The sequence below is a fragment of the Cupressus sempervirens genome, chromosome 9, assembly GCF_028749045.1.
Source record: "Cupressus sempervirens isolate cs-2001-9-10 chromosome 9, ASM2874904v1, whole genome shotgun sequence".
Classification (NCBI taxonomy): domain Eukaryota; kingdom Viridiplantae; phylum Streptophyta; class Pinopsida; order Cupressales; family Cupressaceae; genus Cupressus; species Cupressus sempervirens.
Window position 1 is genome coordinate 390495667 of NC_143126.1, and position 8231 is coordinate 390503897.

At 29.8% G+C, this 8231-nt stretch overlaps 1 pseudogene; it reads left to right on the forward strand.

Annotated features, from left to right (window-relative positions):
* Positions 1–1937: 1937 nt before the first annotated feature.
* LOC149538903 (polygalacturonase-like) lies at positions 1938–4617 on the forward strand (annotated as a pseudogene).
* Positions 4618–8231: the final 3614 nt, after the last annotated feature.

Here is an 8231-nt window from a genome sequence, read left to right on the forward strand (position 1 = left end):
TCCAATTTTCAGTGAAAATGATGTAGTGAGTACAACAAAAGCACCATACAATGTATTTATAACTACAATGAGTTTAAACCACATGCTTTGTTTATAAGTATGCCAAATTTTTATTTTTGTTCATGTTGTAATATTGTATCTATTTATGTATTCTAGATGTATTATGTGAAGATTAACATCTAATGAATAATCTTAGACAATTATATACCATGATGTATGGATATTATTGAAGTTTGAGAATTTTGGATATTATTGAAGTTTGAGAATTTGGTCAGCTTCTTGTTGTATCAAGCACATGTTAATTATGGTGTACATGCTTATACTTCTACACCGGTCGACATTACTTTAGACTACGTTGTTTTCACAAGTGGTTGAATTACATGCTTATTGTATCACTAATTTAATAGAAAAATGATTGTTTTTGACACTTTTTGCAGTTAATCTCTGACTTTTCAAATGACTCTTTCCTCATTTTGTGATGTTTTCTTATATGACATTATTATAGAAAATCCAGTCTTTACATGAGAGAAATCTCTTATTAACATGAATTTTAATCTTTACATCATGTCACTTCATCTTATAGAATACAATAAGATAGTGAAACTCTTGAGAATTGAAAAGTCATAGCAAATTAGTAATGTGTGAAGATTGACCTTCCTAAATACTTTTGGAACTCTATCAAACTAGGATTTCAATAGAATGAAAATGACAGTCTCTGTATATTATAAATTGGTAATATGGAATGGAAATGCCAAAGAGAAATGTATCATATATTTTAAAGATGTATTTGATCATTTTTCTTGGTGCTTAAATGACTCAGAAATAATTAAAAATGTTACTCTCCTAACATGACAGAACCTATGTTAGTGATTATCCAAGACCACACAGAGGCAGAGTGCCTTTGAATAAGCTACTTGTCATATATTTCTGTTAAGATTCCTACAATGTTCAATGTATTTACCACAAACACAACTTTGAGATTTTCCAATGAAAATAATTGCCACTAATGCTACATATGGTAAAAGAAAAGTGAAAAGAATGCTCAAAGTTAGCTAACAGATACCATGCAAACAACTTACAAAAATTATCTCAGAAAAGGACGCATATGCACAATAAATTATGGCTATCACACATCCTAAATATAAACTTATCATGGGTTTAAACATATGATTTGTTGCACCCACAGAGCTCTTTTTTTGAATAGCAAAATAAGAGTTAAAACAAACTGCCCAACACGTTTCAATGAAGAAATGTCAAAGAATATTCTAACAAGTCCCCTCTTCACCTAACAATCATTATAAATACCACTTGGGTATACAAGAAAATCAAAAAACTTGTTTTTTCAGGTTAGAATGGATGCATTACACAAGTTGTTGGTATCTTTGATTGCAGTATGCATTTTCTTTGCAACTCCCACAAATGCCACAATGGACAATACTCCTCCATTTCCAAAGCTATACAGCTCTCTTCCTCTACCCATTGATCTACCATTACCAATTTCAAATATTCATGTCCTAGTATGGCCACCATTTTTGCATAACAAGTCTCCTCCTCATAGAGTTTATGAATCCCCTGATATTGATCAAATTCCAATTCACACTCAACCCAAAAATTCCCCCCCTCTAAGCCACCAACTTATACTATACCAATAAATCCTAATGATTATCCTCTTTCAAGAAATTTTAAAGATTGTCCTATACCAAACAAACCAAACAAGTATCCTCTTTCAAGCAATTGTTAAATTGGTCTCTTTGTATCTTATATTTGTGAAGAAAAATTGGTAAACCAAGATCTCAATAGAATGAAGATGTTACTTTCTTAGTATCTTAAATTGGAATGAAGATGGCAGTCTCTTAGAGTCTTAAATTAGAATGAATGTCAACATTAAATTAGAGTTAAATTAGAGTTAATCATTGTAGTTAGATCAAAGTTAAATCATGATAGAAAGTGATGACATATATGGTAGTTTTTCTAGTAATAAATGATCTTTTAATGTACAAAATTATGGTGCAGTGAGTAGTGGAGCACATGATGATACAAAGGTCTTAGTTATCATTTATTCTCTTGTTATTATTACCAATGTTTTTTATGGTTTTCATTTATTCATGTCTTACTAATCTTAGATCCTACTTAATTGTTTCCATTTTCACCAAGAGAAAGCTTGTATCTTACTAACAAGGAACTTAAAAAGATCACATATATTATTGAAATATTAATTACTTTCACAAGTGTTTGCTTGTGCATGGAATGAGGCTTGTAAAGTGTCTGGTGCAACTTTAAATGTGTCACATACAAGATATTTCTGGTTAACAATATGAGTTTCCAAGGATCTTGTCGACCTGGCTTCATTTTTCACATAAGATCAAATATTTATAAACATTTGATGTAATAATACTTAAAATTAATCTCATTGAAATCGCATATAACAATTGTATTTGTTGTAAGATGAGTAGTAATCTTTGGAATGCCTTAAATATTACTTGTTAACACTTAATTTTTAGGTTAAAAATATTAAATAGTTATAGTTAACTTATCTCTTATTCAAGTGGTTAAAAAAGAGGGGAAAATTGAACAAGAACAAATGGTGTATCAAAGAATACTAAGGATGATTTGGAATTAGCAAAGATTCAAGTGGTCAAACTACTTAACAAATTGGCTTAGTTCTACTTTGATGTTAACTTTATTGTGTTTCTAGCTTTTTGTTGGCCTTTTTTTACTCATTTTTTGGGTTTTGTGTTGGTCTCTAGTCTTTAGGGTGGTGGATTTTATAAAGTTTTATCCTTTTTCTAGCATAGTTTTATTTTTGAACTTAATTATAATTTATATTTTGTAAGTTGATACATTTAGATTTAGGTGGTGTAAAACCTACTGTTGCCTTAATTTAAAATACTTTTTTTATTCAAAATTAATATTTTAGTAATATTCAATGTTGATCATAATTTTTCTCTTGTATACTAATTGGATGATAATAATCAATGCAAATTTTCATTTATTTGTATTTCTAGATGTATGGAAAGATTGTTGCACCCGAGAATCCTAGCAGTTGGAAGAACAATTATGTGTGGTTTTAATTTCAACATCTTCAACACTTTATTTTGAAAGGGAAGGGCACAATTGATGGAAGACGATATAATTGGTGGGGGAAATAGAAAATCAGACCAACGGTTAGTGTAGATTAACATTTGAAGAACATCTATACCATCTTTTTAATTTTAGAATATTGATGTATATCATACAACTTGACATGTCTATAGGAAATTCAATTCAATGATGTGAGGAGGAGTGCATTCATTGGATTGAGGGTGATCAACAGTCCTCAATTTTATATGACATTGATAGGTTGTGACAATGTCCAAATCATTGGTATTACAATTTAGGCACTAGAACACAACCCAAACACTAATGGAATTAATACATTCATATCAAAAAACATAGTTATAAAAGGTTGCACTACTAGAATGGGTAATGGAATGGGTCAAGATAAACTAAAAGATTTCATTTGCAAGAAGGTGTTTGAATCTCAAAGGTTGATTTGTTAGCAAAAATTTTAGATTGTATACGTTTTCTCTAATTAACACTATGAAACACATTTTATAACTTATAAATTCTCTCTAGCTACAATCCAAAAAGTTGATATCTATTATCCAAAAATGTACACAATGGAAGAATAGTGTTGGGTTGTTACAATTACTAAAAAATTAAATTCTAACAAATTATAAGAAAAGAAAGATCCTTTTCTAGTTCACAAATTTTCTAATCATATTATGACATATAAATTATATTCTCTAATACTATCAAAAGATATAGATAATAGAAATGAATGTAGATATAAATATGACTCAAGTTTTTCATTTCCTTAAATAGTTATGTTGTAGGTTACTTCTAAATAATTTAAATCAAATGCTACCAAACCCTATGGGAATGAAACAGTTTTACCAATAATACACGAGATTTTTTCTTTCATTCTTATGAATATAATACTTTAAATAGAAGTGAATGGAAATAAAGAGAGATATTTATTATGTGTATGGATGAATATCTAAATGCATGGAAATGTGATCAATGCAGGTGATGATTGTACCAAGATAGATGATAGGTCTTCTAATATCAAAATTAATGGTATCACACGTGGTCCAGGCCACGGGATAAGGTAATATACATGAATTCAAATCATTTATAGTTTTATATATGTCTAAATATGTTTTGGTATGTGAATGTTAATGAATATTATTTGTATCATTTCATGATTATTTTTGCAGTATTGGAAGTCTTGGAAGAGGAAGCTCGAAAGAAGATGTCCACTCGGTTCATGTGTTGAACTAAAAATTGAAATCAACAATGAATGGATTAAGAATCAAGACATGGCAGGTGCAAAAACATTGCTTTCAAAAAAATAACCAAATATTTCTCTATGCTGAGGTTTGATCAAATATATTCATAGAACTTCTATAAAGCGGGAGTTTAAGAAGCATGATAGTCATTGTTATTTCCATGTGAGTTCCTCATTTGAAATACTTTTTTAATAAACTTTTTAAAATATAACAAGGGGGTTCTGGCATAGCAAGGGATATAACTTATGAGAATGTTGATATGGTAAATGTGCAAAACCCAAAGTAAATTATGAATGTCAGTACTAAGAAACCTCTTTATTGTAATTCAACTTTCTAATATTTATTGCTTCTTCTCTATAGAAAGCTTATTATTGAGCCATTGAATGGCTACAGTAGAGTTTCTTAAGTAGGAACTTGCATTTTCAGTTCTCTGTGCAGGAAAAGCATGGTGAAATGATTCCTTTAGGCTAGATGATATAAAGGGAGCTCATGACATCATAATTGTACTAATCCAATTTTAATTTGATTCTTTGAAATTCATGTTGATGATCTTTTTGGTAAATAAGCTTGATGATGTGTAGATTGAAGGGGAAATAGATAAACTTCCCATGGAATAAGTTGGGTATAAAAATTCCATTAGTGCTCCATCCAAGGTTTCATTAAAAGATTTACCACCTCCAGGATAGGTTTTTCCTACCATGTGATCCCCTTAAATATTAAATATTGATAACATATATTTATATTCATCTACTAATAGGCCACCATAGGAAGTGTTTTCATAATTAGTTCTAGCTAAGATTGTTAAGATGATGACTTTTTCTTGAATAAATGTAATTAAAACTAGGTGTTATATACAATTTATTTGTTATTAAATTTCAAGTTTTTAACTAATCAATGTTTACAGTTCTTTATATTCATCCCTCAACATGGGCTTTAATGTTGTCCTATCATATCATATTCATTATATTATCAGAACATTTGGAAGAAATTTCCAAGGAAATAAATAAGGATGCAAAAATTGGGATATGTAAGACCTCCATTACTCACATTCAAGCTTTGGACTCCTCTTTCATATGATATAGGTTGAATACAACATTGTATGCTCATGACATTTTATTGGATAGTATGCATGGGACTGAAGCATGTGAAAGAAACATCTCCATGTATAGAGTTGATGTGGCCTCTTATGTTTGTAATTAAGTTAGTGTCATGTTTAGTAACAAGTTGTACTCATATGGCAATACAAAATTTCCATGAACAAACTTATATATATATATATATATATATATATATATATATATATATATATATATATATATATATATATATATATATATTACAAATCTTAATTTCTTTAATTGAATATCTTATTCTAATGTTATTCATTGAAATTCAATATCCTAAATGGTATTTGATTATTGTTGTAATTGTTAAATGATGATCGTTGTAACTAGCTAGACTAGAATTGCAATGGTGTTCATCTGACTCATGGTAGCCATCTAGTCAATCAAGTAATTGAAAGGTGTTATTTTAGTCTTCTGGCCAACTAATGGCATTGAAACACAACAAATAAATAAATCTATGCATATCAACATATTATTTCAATTTATAATGTATCCAATGGTTATTTCAAATGTATAGTAACTTCTATCATAAATTGTTGAATACTTTTCTTCAATTTGATGGATGTTTTTTTAATTGGAGATGATTTGATCTTATCACTATATTAAGTGGATACTCCTACTTCCACTGAACAATACTGACCAGGTATTCTACTATTTTGTGGCATATTCTCTATTCATTATATTCACAAAATGCAAATTTCATTTTATTTCTAAGGGATTTTTTTATTAAACTTCATTATTGGATTGTAAGCATAGTTATTATATGTTGATGCAGTGATGGGTAGTCATAAAGATGTCTACAAAAATGAAGCTCCTAATCAATTGTCATCTAGTATCCCCATGACTACAACTATAGGATTATCAAAGTTTGCTACTTCTGGGAAGCATGGAAACATGAATGAATCATCCACTGGGAGGTAATGATAGAGTTCAGATGAAGTATCTCTGTTGGGCATATCAAATATTGGTGGCATGGTGGGGCTTGGAAATAGTCATGACAATGTAGGCTTAGATGATCCTACCCTGGATGATAGCTTCAATAGCTCACTTCAAGAGAAACATATGTCTTTGTTGTTAGAGAATTTGGCTACATGTGAAGTAGATAATAAGTGCCTAAAGTTGTACAATGTTGAATTGGAGATGAAAAATAAAGAACTTTATAGGTTGCTTTAGAGTTTAAGGAGAAAAATATGGAGTATTGTCTTCAACTACATGAACAACAGCTGATTAATCACAATATGGAGGAATCACTTGTTGCAAACAAGAAGATGTTCTCTGAGTCAACCCGTACATATGATGACATGTTAGATGAAATCATAGTGAAGGGTGGAAGGCAAAGTACAATGAGGTGGTTATTTTGTCTTTTGATAGAGGGCAACAACCAACTTTCACCTCATCTTCAATGCATAGATGTGAAGGTACATCAAAACATGGTTAGATGCACATATGTAATTGAATATTTTGAGCCACAAGTGGTTGTTGTTCATTTCAATGACAAATCCCAATTGTAGCAAACAATGTCATATGAACCTAATGTTTGGATATATAAACTGATGTCTTCTGAAAAATAGGAGACCTTTGACACTTACATTTGATAATTTTTTGCTTTGATAATTGATATATAAAATATATTTTGTACACCATTAATATTTATAAATCATTACAGATCCACTTTATTCATAATTGTGTTATTGGAATGTCATTGTTATATACATATTGTTGCTCTTATTTTGCAAGGACTAAATGCAATAAATGTCATGGATGGATTGAATATTTTTCTTAAAATGTAAATATTTCATAGTAGATGACTTTTAATCATGTCATATGATCTTTAAGTTAGTAAACTGAGGTGCATTGTTGCTCGTTTCATTTGATACAATGCGTAATGCAAGAAATATGATGAATGGATGTAACAAATTGAAAATAAAGTACTAAGATGGTAGATTCTCATGTGAATTTAGCATCAAATAGAAATTTTCTTCTTCCATCCCTAATTCTATGTTCATCCTGGGTTGTATTTTACTCTGCCAGCTTGAGTTTCACCTCTGCTATATTTTTTTTTAACAAATTAGATTGATCAAAATTTTAACCAATCTTGGTTTACATTTCCACCAAGAATTAGTTGAACTTTCAACCAATTTTTTGGTCATTAGTATGACATTCTGGTTGTTGATAGACCAGATTGGTTGAACTGTTAACCAATACTCGATCTCTATTTTGACTAATATTGGTCAAAATTTCAACCAATACTTTGGTCGTGAGTATGGCATTTTGGTCATTGATAGACCATAATTGGTCAAAATTTTGACCACACTTTGGTGGCCATTTCAATGAAGTTTGGTCGAAAGCTTGACCAATTCTTTGGTCATGAGTATGGCATTCTGGTCATTGATAGACCAGAATTGGTTAAATTTTTTACCACACTTCGATGGCCATTTTGACAAAGTTTGGTCAAAAGTTTGACTAATGGCCACCAATAATGCTCATACCAAATATAACTTATTTTGACCAAACATTTGGTCAAAATTCTGACCAATTAGAGGGTTCATCAAAATTTCAACGACCAAAAATGTGATGCACCATTTGGTTGCAATTTTGACCAAGTTTCATCGAAAAATGGGTCAAAATTTACTAGTGCTAATTTTTATTACCATCTACACCACATAACATAATTTTACATATTAAGATTTTTTTTTTTTTAGTTTAATTGAATTCTATTAAGTATATACTTCAATGTTGAATATAGCATGAAAGGATATTGGATTTGTTTAAAGAA